Source organism: Patagioenas fasciata, chromosome 4 (assembly GCF_037038585.1).
Source record: "Patagioenas fasciata isolate bPatFas1 chromosome 4, bPatFas1.hap1, whole genome shotgun sequence".
In the NCBI taxonomy this organism is placed as follows: domain Eukaryota; kingdom Metazoa; phylum Chordata; class Aves; order Columbiformes; family Columbidae; genus Patagioenas; species Patagioenas fasciata.
The window spans coordinates 42,791,889-42,804,779 of NC_092523.1; the positions used below are offsets into that span (position 1 = coordinate 42,791,889).

General features: G+C 36.2%; 1 long non-coding RNA gene across 1 annotated transcript in view; it reads left to right on the forward strand.

The window, feature by feature from the left end:
• The first annotated feature begins 304 nt into the window (after nt 1-304).
• LOC139827810 (uncharacterized) overlaps nt 305-12,891 on the forward strand; it is a 33,873-nt gene continuing 21,286 nt past the window's right edge. Inside the window, exons 1-2 of the long non-coding RNA XR_011738810.1 lie at nt 305-453; nt 9,852-9,947. This is a non-coding gene — a long non-coding RNA (uncharacterized lncRNA). The remainder of the gene's footprint in view (nt 454-9,851; nt 9,948-12,891) is intronic.

The window sequence follows — 12,891 nt, forward strand, 5'->3', positions numbered from 1 at the left end:
TGTACTTTGAGGGTTATTAGGAAAGGAATGAGAATACATCCTGAATGCTTTCATTTAAAAAATAGGTGAGTGCTATTTTTAGTGCTTTAATATGACATTTCTTTAGAATATGTAAACATATAGTCCCATGAATTTACATCTGCCGATTACATTTTGACATGTATCATATAAAACAAGGAAAAAGGCTGCACTCTGTAGCTAACTTCTCTTATTACTCACTTAAATTAGTATGCAGAGTTTAGTTCTTAGCCAAATTGGAGAGATACACAATTTATGTCTAACTTCTTTCCTTTTTAGGGGCTTTTTCTTCTGTGTTGTATTGCAACGTCATCTTTGAAGACATTATTGCTGGAATTAATTACTTCTCTGTATACTGCAGCATTTGCATCCTGAATTTGTTACATCAAAGGATATTGACTGAGAAGACAAATAATTAAATGACCCGTAACACAGGTAAATGGTACTCCTGGGATCAAAGGGATCCCCTATGAATACCGTGTGCTGCTCTGTTCTGCCAGTCATAGAAAGCATCATTTGGCTGCAATGGCTGTAGTGAGGCAGCTTTTGTCAGCCCTTCAAAGTGAGGGTTCTCCAAACAGGCTCTTCCTGTTTGTTTCCCTTGTTTGCTAATTGTTCAGAAAATACTAAGATGAATGTAAGACTTGGTCAAATATCAATTCATATGACACAGCTACGTTAGTACTTGTGAGCTAGGCTTCTGCACTACCTTCAAGTGAAAGAGAAGAGAGTCACCAGTAGTCTGGTTTGGAAATGGGTGGAGATGGCTTACTAAGAATTTTCTGGTGCGAGAAAATAGTATGCAGAAGGTATTACTTTTGAACCATTGTTTTTAGTCTTCTTCAAAAGTGGGTTAATCTTAAGAGGTAAAAATCACCACTCTTCAAGAGTGCTCATGTAGAAAATTAGTGGGGAACAGCTAGTGTAGCTGTAAGAGTTTGGTTGCATTGAAATGCTCTGAATTGTCTTCTGTAAATGTGTTTTCCTAGGAATCATGGAAGTGTCTGTCAGTGCCTCTGTCCACTCATTGCTCACTTTTTTGAATATAAAGATCTTATTCAGCTGACAAGGTTAACACTTTACATATCATTAGCTTTGAACTGGATTGGTTGTGGCACAAATCAATCATGAGACTAAAAATCTACGTGAGTATTAGACAGCAGAAATAGTATCTGTGCTGTGAAGCAGTCATTCTTCATGTTATAGCTTCTCTGATTGTGATGGATAAGAGCTGCTCTCCTGCAGCAAAATAATTTGAAATATATATGTGTGTGAAATAATATTAAGAAGAATAATAAATTAAAGGTATTGTGTTTGTCTAGAAGTTGATGACTGGATCACCAGCTGGTATAAATTTACATACTGCTGTTGAGAGTCAGAGATACTACTAAATGACTCAGTACTAAGAATCAAAACCTGAATATTTTGCATGATAACATAAAAATATTACCATTCAAAATGAAGCAGAAGTCTATAGCTGCAAGAATTTTTGGAAGATTCATTAGATACTGTCTGTTATAATAAAACATATATTCAGGTGTACAAATAAATAACCTCATGCTTTTCAGCTGCTATACTACTATATACAAATTTCTGTTCTGCTATAATGGTAATCTGGTATGATTAATTTTTTATGTAATTTTATGTAAAATAATTGTTCTCACACATTTGTTTTCCTTCTTCCTGTTTTTTATTACCTTGTTAAAGTTCAAGGCTTACGCCCATATTTTTGGTGATGTACTTCCCATTGGTATTTAAAATTAGAATTCTCAACTAAAGGTTTTTCTTTCCTGCTTCTTACTGTTAGTAACCTACTAAAGCTTGATATGGGGAACAACAGTTAGCAGGAACTACACATATTAGTCATTGCAGAAATAGTACACTTTGTGGGTAGAACTAAGGAGCAATAGCTACTAAATCTCAGAATAAGAAAATAGTTACTTCACCTGTGTGGTATCTGTACTCGAAAGGCTTGCTTCCCCTTTGGAGTCACTCTTATGGGAATTTTTAATAAAAGATGAATTAATGTCAGCCCTGAGGATGTGGCCACAAGGCTGAACAAGTCACTCTCAACGTTACAATTTCTCTTCCCTAACTTGTGCTGTGAGAAGGAATGGGCTATTAAGTCTAAGTTGTCCCCTAACTGAATTCAGCTGTGAAAATCTTCCTGACTTCAACAGAACCAGATTTACATTCTAGGAAAGGCTTGTCTAATGGCAGGATTTTTCCTTGGGTTCTCCACAGCTGGAAGACTTTTACCATATATGATAGAAGTAATAGTGTTATTACTGACAGGAAAAGGAAGATACACAAAATGTGCAGAAACTACCTGCAGGGATGTTTGCAGCTGTTCAGGGTGTAAGATGATGTGTTGTCCTTTTACAGAACATAATCAAGCATAACAGTATCTGAATTGTGAATAATAATAGAAGAGAGTACAGAAGTTTAATCTGTTAAAGTATAACCGCATGTCACTAGTGAAAGGTCTTCCTCTTTACTGTGCCTGAATGGTTGTTTCCCGTCTCTTAATGGTTAGGTGAGTAATGAGGTGAGAATTGTATGATGCCCGTAATGTCCCAGTGGCTTTTATAACTACAAATCATTAAAATTAGTTTTACTGTGACTGGGCAATAATGTAAGAAGTGATTTTACCTTCGTACAGTGGTATCTTTCAACCTGTTTGCGAAAGACTCAGTCTTTCCCTGTACAAGAATGTTAAGTTAATTTGCTATGAAACATTTTTAAGGTAATGCAGCTCCTGGGTGGATATTCTTATGTCAAAGCAGTTTCTTCACAATTCAACTTAAAAGTGGTGACAGCCAGATTCCTAACTAAAAAAAAGATCCAAAGTATATGATGATCTATTCAGAGGCTATCTTCGTGTGAAGAGAAATTTCTTGTCAGTATTTAATGTTCGTTTTTGTGTTAAGCAACAAAGTTGAAATTAATCTCTACCTACCAGAAACTTTTGTTTGCAATAGCAACTTCAGTATAAGAACACAGTGCTTTTTCACACTTACACCTCTTTTCATTTTAGGGCAATATTTTACTGTCTTTATTAGAGTTACCAGGCATCCAATCCTCGTGTGCTCTCACCTTTGAAAGTGAGGTTATAAATCTTCATAAAACTATGTCTGTCTTAGCATGGCAAGTAGGACATAGATTACTGAAAACACGGATCGAGTATGTGCACATAGATTTTTTTTTTTTTTTAATTCAGTAATTTAATTAGCACACATTTTGTAATACAATTACTGTGCTGGGAGCTGAATCTTATATATCTTCTATGTTAAAAGATTGGAAAGTTCACTTTAATTCTGTTTGGAATGTATGCAGAAGCTTGGACTGCAAGTCACATGAATGTGTATGTTTGATGTGGATCTTCCAAGCAGCAATTCTGAGTTGTTAAGTGCTCTCTTATCTTTGTGTCAAATGCTTTTTTTTCCTTTTCCCTGGCTGTATCTCTGTACAAATATTGAGTTGTTTTGGATGAGAACATTGGATGAAGAACAGTGGTTTCTTTTTAATAAAAATAACTGCTTTGTATATTAAATGTCTTCAAAACAACAACAATAATAATAATTAAAGACCAACGAAACTCAATTTACAAAGAAATCCAATTTACTGTTGCTTTGAAATAAAAAATACAAGAATCTGTATCCTTGTTAGGTTAATTCATTCTAGAATTACTTGTAAACAGCGCATTAAACTAGAAATGCCTAGTAGAGGACCTTTAAAATGTCATATAGCTGGTCCATGGGTGGTTTATTCACTATGTAATATGTGATCTCTGAACACATATTTTAAAACATAATTTGATGTTTAAGCAAGGCAGAAGATATTTGCAGCAATCAGTCTATATCTTGCTGATTTTTAAATTTTGCCCATTTTTTATTTGATTTCATTTGTTTGGCCAAGTTTTCAATACCAGTAACGTTTAAAGAAAACTGAACTTGTTTTAACAATAATGTGTCTACTGAGAGAGATAGTTTACAGGGATTTTTATTACCCAGCCATTTAAAATAGTGTTAAGACCTTTTGGTTTTGCATTGTGAGAACTTGCTACAATAAAATGAAGTGATTTATTATTTAACCTGCTAATTAAGATGTGGAAAGAATGTATAATACAAAGCTCTATGAACCATTTCCCTTGAGAGGAAATGACTTCCAATGAGGTCCGTACCACAGACGTTTCCATGTTCAAGACCAAGCTGTGTTCTTCCAGTTCAGAGTTAAAGAGGTACGAACTTCTGAGACACCTTTGTCTTCCCCAGGAGCAGGATGTGACCAATCACTTTTTAGCCTGGTCAGAAGAGGGGACTGGGATGCAGCTGGCCCTGAGACACTGTCTCTGAGCTCTTGCAAGCGTCTGCTCTGCATGGAGCATCTTGCCTTTGTGGGCTTCTGAACCCTGGGGAGCACAGTGGGAAGGTCTTCTGTATGAGGTACCAGCTCCCACTGAGTTCCTGCAAGCAAAGCAGGACATTGCCCACATGGTTCATATTTTCTGCTTATTAAAAGAAGAGTGGAATAATGTTTTTTTGCTGTAGGAGGGTTTGACAAGGTGTAAACTGCACAAGGATTCCTGGAATTAACTACCGTTACCGGAAGGCAATTGTAATTTAGATACCAGTTTTCACAGTGAATTGATTTGTTTTTGGAAACCCATTTTTGTGCTAGTACTTTATACATTTCAGACCTTGGGCTGACAAATAAAAATATGATATTATTCTTCCAGCAAATGGGTCTAATGTTAATTTGGTAATGGATTAATATGCAGCTGATTAATTTTTAAATTAATGGTTAATATGAACTTGGGGGGATTGTAACAATTTATTCTAAACATATAGTCTAGAAAAAGAGGGTGAATTCAGTTTCTGAAATGTTAAATTGATTTAGATTCCCAGGGATCTGCCTTTTTTCCCCTCCTGGTATTTCATGCTCCCTGTTTGGAGAAGACAGGTAGGGGCTTGAGGAAACATCAGGAAATGTAGTTGAGGGTGAAGAGAAAGCAGTGTGGCAATGTTACTGGAGAAGACAGGGAAGTTAGCATGTAGTGAGACTTGAAGCTCTCTGCTATGGGTAAGGAAAACACTGCAAACTGATGGACTTGCATACTTGGCAGAACATCTTAGGAGGAGGGTGGGGAAAGGTATGTCTGATATGGAAAAACAAGAATTAACGATCCATTATTAATCCTCCATTATGTATAATCGCAAAAGATGAAATGCATGCATTGCGATGATCTGGGGAAAATGCTGAGAGGCTCTTGAAGAACTTGTCTTATCCTCTTTTTCTAGAAAGAAAAAGTGCATCATATTGTAGCTAGTATTAAACCCAAGTCCCGGTTTTATTTTATTTAACCTTAGCTATCTGACAGAATAAGACGTTCTCTTTACTTTTCTGTAAAGCACCGACATTTTGAAAATGATGCATCAAAATTAGGCTGCTCAACAGTTACCATCTGAAGCTTTGTGTTACAACAAGGTCAACTTCTTGATATTTTCACTTTTGTCTCTATGGCGAGGAACAAAATGACTTCTCCTTCCCTGAATATATTATATGTTGTAGCCCAGCTCACAGCTCTTCCAGTTATCTCCTAATATGCAAAAGGGAGTCTTCAAACAATTAGTCTGTGAGCTATTTGTTCTTTCCCTCACTTCTCTTCACTTGTACATACAAGAAGCAGTGCTGGTGTACTACTGGTCCTTGAGACCTAAGGAAATGGGTAGGATCCAAAAACTGAAAAATGGCAGAAATGCTTTGTCTGTAGGGCAAGAAGGATCAGTTCCAACCTCAGCCTTAGAAGTTCAGCATATCTGGACTTTGAGGGAGAAAGGGGTATTGCATCATTAGCCCTGTGAAGAAATGGAGGACTTCAGTATGAAGGCTGAGGCACCTTTCAAGTGCAGCAAATCAACCTAATTTTTGTAGACCATACTATAAACTTTCTAAATATCTGAAGTCAAAAGCAGTTCTTGAAAATAGATGCCATGGTACTGGGAAAATATAAAAAAATATTTGCCTGGTACTTTTCAGTCAGCTTCAGCAGCTTATTAATGTTAATGTAAATTAAATAACTACAACAATAATAGTCTCATTGTTAAAAAAAAAACTTCTGATGCCTATGTTCTGTTGACTGAACAGATAGAAAAGTAAATTCACTACTGTTAAATATACATGACTGAAAAGTGTGGAAGAAACCAAACGTATCTTCTGAATTAAAAGTTTCTCCTTTTGGAATTTAGAGCAGATGTGCTCTGTAAAATAAGCCCTGGTGGTTTTGTTAAGGCCATGACGTGGGGTTGTAAAAAGGTGCTGAAGCAGCTTCATGGGTCGTGGTTCATTAACTCTAATTGTCATGTCTGGATTCCATCTGATGGATGATCAGGTTCTTCCTTTCTCACTTCCTTTTTCTCACTGTCTTCAGGTGGCGAGCTTCCAGAGCTACCTCAGTGAACTTGGGTAATATTCTAAACCACTTCAGTCATACTTGGATGTGTCTTTTTCTTCTTGGATTTGCTCCTTTTCTTGTAATCTTTCTGTGTGGAGCTTTCCTCTGGGGAGAATAGAGAAGTTATGTTACATAAATTTTCCTACTTGACATACCTTAAAAATAGAAAATGCAAAAGGCTTATCGAGCACCAAGTACCTTCTGATTTTTGGCTTGACATGAGGGAGTGAAGCAGCGATGTTTTATGTACCACCCACATAAAAAAACCCACATAATTGATAGTATTTGGCCATCTGTGTGTTTCTCAAGTTCTTGTTTCTTTATTAGAAGTAACTGTGAGCCAAAAGCAGAACATTAACTCTATGGACAGTGGAAAAGATACAGGATAATAAAGAATGTTCCTCCCTTTATTTCAAGCTATTTGTGACTGAAAGTTGTGTCATGATTGTTCTGTATCCCTAAATAAGGAATTAATGCTTTCAAACTAATGTTAAACACCACCTCTCTTTTTAGCAGTGAATATATTTCTACGGGCATAGAACTACGTGTTTTCTCCACTAGAATTAAAATACTTAAAAAATGTTCAGAACTAGCAACTTATTTGGCAAGTCTAATTCCAAAGCATAATTAAAACCTTATGTCATGATAGCAGAAGGAATAAACTTTTATCACTATGGAGGATTACAACTTGATTGGTTTTCAGTGTGGTTTAAATACCATTAAGTACTGTTCTTTAAAATAGGTAAATAAGTAGTGCAGCATTGTTAAACATTCATTTCATTAGCGTGATTTGTAGTAGGGAATTTTCCGAAATCAAGAGAAATAAGAGCTGTAAATCTGAACTCATGTTCTGAGTTTATAAAATCAAAGCCTAAGATTCTATAACGTTGTCTTTTCTTGGCTGTTAATGTTATCATAAGTATTAAAAAAAATATTTAATTTTATATCCTTGATATACTGTGCCAAAATAAAATGGTCAATAAACTGTAAACATGTGAAACAGTTGCAACACTTCTCATGTTACTGTTTTTAAATCTATTGAATTGTCTATACATGTAGACTCTAAGGTTTTGAAAAAAAATTCTTATGAATCCATTTGCCATTAATAGCAGACAGAGAACTTCCTGGAAGTATTACCAACATATTAGATATCTTTAAGTGTAAATATATTTTTTAAAATTTTGATTTTTTAAAGTGTATTGCATTTTTGTTAATGAATTTGTTTTCCTTCAGAATGCCACCATCATGGGATATTCCTATCAGAGTTATCTGATACTGATTTCTCAAAATCCTATTGGCATTTATGTTTCTTTTAAAATATTTCTGATATTGGAAAATATGAAGAAATGTCACAGACATATTGAGTATCCTACTTCCCACTTCTGTTAACTTGTTCAAAAGGTCACTTTGCTCATTTATAAATGCATTTGGATATAGCTTTCTATATGACATATGAATCTTAGGACAGTATTATTCTGTTTGTTCACGTTTATTATCTGAGCAGTGGTTTCATTATTTGACTTACAATCCTAAAAAATACCAAGTGTGTAACAAAATTAGAACAGGATATCTTACCCATGTTTCAATATGCCTTCTGACTTTTATTAAAATAGTCTTCCTATTCTCTCAAAAAAATCTGATGCTACTCTATAGTATAAACTCACTATTTCATTCTGGGTTCTGCATATCAGTATTAATTTCCTTCTTTTACAGCCTCCACTTTTCTATTATTTATTGTAAGTTGGGGTCTAACTGATATGACCATGGCACGCTAAGCTCATTAGTCTGTAATTCTGCAGTTTTCTCCATAGTATCCATGTGTCTGGAGCATAAAACAGAGATGAAGACTGAAGGATTATTCAACAGCATCTTTCATTTGTAGTCTCACCACAGTTTCATATTTTTATTGTCTGAAAATCGACTTTTTCCCTCCATTTTATTTTCACACTGCAATATCTTCAGCCTGTTGTGGTCCTTTAAATTTTCTTTTGTACAAGAAGGAAGGTGAAAGATGTTTAAATATACTCATAAACCATTTTTATGCAAAAGTCTCACTTTGTCATTCTTCAATGTTATTTTACTTTGGTGTCCACTTTTCCTCTGGGAAGGCTGACTAATTTCCTTCATGTTACAGTTTCATATGCATCCTAGTCCATGTTTTCAGATATTTGGCCTTTATTAGCTAAATAAAATAGAATATAGTTTCTGCTTTGATAGCATCCAAACCCTGAAATTCATCATTAGGGAGTTACCCCATTTCCAGTTCTTTTCTCTTGGACCACCACTAGTTGTTTTCAAATTTCAGTCTTTGCATAAGCTGAACATCCTTAGGCTTTGATATCTGATCTGTACAATGTGCCATCAAAGAAAATGAGGCCAGCATATATTTGACCTGCTACATAAATTTGCAGCTAGGAAAAATATTAGATTCCCTGAGAAGAATGCTGATGCCTTTAGATGTTGTGAAGTCTAGTTTGATTTTCTTTCCTTTTTTTTGTTTGCTTGTTTGGGGTTTTTTGTTTGTTTTTTGTTATTCCCTCATCTCCATCTACTCCTCTCTACTTTCTCCATAACTGACTGGTCCTGAAGTCCTTAGGCACCTATCTTCTTACCTTTAAAATATGCACTTTTATTTTTACAGCCTTCCAAAATGCATTTATCCAATACTTAAAATATTTGTCTAACCTGTTCTTTAATTATCTTCTGTATTTGAACTGTTACAGGACTCAGGTCTTTGCCTTGGTAATATACCTTTTTTTGAATTGTTCTTTCTGTTCGGGCTCATGAGTCTCATTTGTCTCATTTAGGCTATGGCCTATGCCAAACATGGCCAAATTATGTCAGCCTGACTAGTTACAGATGAGCCATCCCACGTGTTTGTGTGAGTGTTCTTAACTTGCCACACATGCAAGGAAAGTGCTGTTAGTTGGCATCTCAGTGAAAGAAGTTTTAAAAGCCCTGTGTTTAATATATGTGGGTGTAAGTTTATACATGGAGGAACAGACAAGGTAGACTGTTTCTAGATGGAGAAGGTGATGCACAGTCGTAGAAAAGTAGACCAGGAGGGGGGTGCTTGTGATTAACTAGTCACTATTAGTTTCTATTGCCCTTGATATTAGTTGCTTCACCATGTTTCCAGTTTTTATAAATCTTTTTTGATATTAAGAGATCACTGAAAAGCAGCTAGGTTTTTTACCCTAACTTTGCCTTATTTTACCTTGTATCACCTGTATTTTACCTTGTATCACCTGTATCACCTGAGTATTTTCTCTTTCTCCTGCACCTCGTGACACATTAGATTATCTTCTGTGAATATCCCATTAACTATCTCTGAATGTTTTGATTTTTGTTTTGTTTTGTTTTGGGTTTTTTTTGTTAGCTTCCCTCATGTTGGAAACGCTTCTTGAGGAGGTTTATGGAAGTCAGGAGCATCCTCTGCTATGGAACAGGCAATACGGAGGTCTTCAACTTAGAGGTTAGTAGATTCCTCACTGTTTTTAGATGGAAGATGCATGAAATCAAATAATTATGAGGAAATATACTGGTTTAAAAGACCTGACATTTCAAAAACATGTTTTATAAAGTATTTTTCTATTTAACCCTAGGTATCAGCCTTATTGAGTAATGAAAATATTTAGAGAAATTGAGTTTTTTTAGAAATCAATCCATCAAAAACTTATTCTTTGTTCTACACCAGTTTGAGCACAGATTTATGACATTTTCACAGAAATCTCCCCCCACCTTTTCTTCCCACTGCATCAGCCACAAACAAAATTTATATGGAATTCAAGACTATATAGTGAAGAACACAGGAAATTAAAAGAAAACAAATTCTATTCTGAGGTATGTTTCCAAGGTTCCCGACAGGTTGTACAAAAGCCTACCTAAGGTCACTTATCTATGCTTTGACAGCTACCGCTATTCTTTACTTGATGAAAGCTGCCTGGGTTCTGTGGAGGCAGAGGTAGAATGGGAACTCAGTGGAACAGAAAGGAACATAAGAGCCATGCAGAATTGTGAACTAATTCAGACACACATTTCACATGTTTCTAGCTACAAAGTGAGTCTGAGTACATGCTCCTACAGGTAGCTTTGCAATATCTTAATAATTTCCTAGGGCACAAAGCCAGGAGACATCCCTGAGATTAGTGAGTCATTTTCTTCCTAAATTCTTTCCGATATGAATTCTTCTGCACATGCAGAACTGGAAACCTCCATCGTATTTGCAAAACATAGTCCTCAAAAAGCCCTTTCTAAACACCATTCACACAGATGGGGTACAAGAGTATCATGTTACTAAAGGAAAAGAGAACAGGAGCTGGTGGAGTGTTCTTATATATTGTCTTCCTCCAACCCGAACTGTTAGTTTTCTAATCTGGGAAGGACTCCTTAAGTTCTCTGGCACTTACTCTGCTATTTATTTATCTGCAACATTTACCTCCCGGGGAGAGGGAAACTGTTGTGTACTTCTGAGTTTAATATGAAAGTCAACCCATCCGTGAGTGTTACCCAACAATTCAAAAGCATGACTATGACTACGTCACTATGACTTCAATATGGATTGAATTTAGTCTTAAAATAATATAGACCAATTCTTTAGGGATTCCTGGGAGAGTCTTAATGTTGAGTTCTAACTCCCACATCGTCAGTTTGAAAACATAGAGCTGTTTTTCCTTTCTTTTCTATCCTCCCCATAGTGCTTTTCAAAGGCGGCTTACTTTCCTTGAGTTTTACCACAAAGGTAGTTAGTAAACTTTACACCCTATATGTTGGGAGGCAAAGGAATGACCTGAAAGCACCCTGGTAATATGTTTGTGTGTGGGGAGACTTGCTGTAGGCCTCTTAGGTTTCTCCAGATATTTTCTCAGAAAAAATCCAACCAACCAACCAAAAAACCAAGAAAAGAAAACTATCTTGCTCCTAATAACCCAGACCCCTTGAATTTTGTATTTGATTTTGATATAACTGTCTTTGAATACCTCCATTTAATTTTGATCAGCACAAGGCATTGCATGGTCTGCTCACTATGCTGTTTTTTGAGTCAAAATCCGGAATTCAGTCTGCACGTGACAGGGCAGTGGCAGGTGATGTTGATGGATGGAAGCATCTCCCAGTGCTGATACTGATTGAATGGGAGGCTGGGAGGAAAAGCACTTGTTGCTACAGGGTTTTCCTCCTGCCAGGTAAGTGATATAATTAACCAAGCACTCATTCTGGTTCTGCTGTGCTGTCCTGTGAGTCTTCTTCCTGGTAATGTGCCTTTTCAGTGCTTTCTGTCCAACCCTCAAGCAGTTTGGCACAGGTCCTCCAGTGGGACAGGAGCACAGCCATCACTTAGCAATTAAGACCATTCATGGAGGAAGTAGAAGACTTCATTTCAGTACATTCCTCAAAGGAGCCGAAAGACACCAAAACAAGTGCTAATCCACCAAATTACAACCTAAGCTGAAAGCACAATCTATCCTGTTGCAAGTGTGCAGAAAATAAGTAGAATTCACTAGGCTTCTGCTGTGGTTTGTGCACTTGCCCAGAGGAAGGTGCACAATTGAGTCTTCTGAAAAGAATAATTAGTTTGTTTATGTTGCTCTGGTGACTCTGTACCACTGGGAAGGCACTGAGCCCAGCATGAAGAAGGCAGATTGTGCCTCCTGCACAGCCCTGATGGCTCTTACTGACCAGCATATGGTGGGATTTGGGAGTCAATGCTTTGTGCAGAGTTGTGTTTGACCCAATATAGACAGATTCCTGCTCAGCATACAGGGTACAGGACATACAGGATCAGCTTAAAAGGTACATCTTGCGTTGTGTCTTCTGCGACAGTGCCCATTAGCAAATACTTGCTAACTTTTAGAGGAGGAGTTAAAGAAGCAGATATGTATTGAGTGAAAGAAACAGATACGTATGTAGTGAGTTTTCCTCAAAGCATGAATTTAGGATGTTCTCAGGTAATAAGAAAATAAGAAAACTTACAATTATAAAGAAAAATATAAGGGAAAGGTGGAATGTGCCTTTATCCTCTTATATGTCTAAGGATGGCATGGCTACTTATTTAGCACTTTTATAGTATTCTGAGATGAGATGTGCTATGACTGGTCATTCCTAAAAATAATTCTGAATGGATTCTTATTCTGAAGCTCAAGTGAGTCTTTCCCACTGATTTCAGTGAACTTCGTTTCTAAGTACTCCTAGCAGTAAAAGGGACATATGCCACATGCTGAGGAGTCTTACATGTTCAGGTAATTTTATTAAATTTAAAAAACTTTATAAAAATACCTATTGTGAAACCCAAGTAATACTTAAATATTCTGTGTCCATAATGTAGTGTAAACTGTATTATAAGTTGCATAAGGATATTATTGCAGTGTTTAAAATGGGTATTGAAAAATACCTTCATTTTACTGCTATATTATCAAACGAGT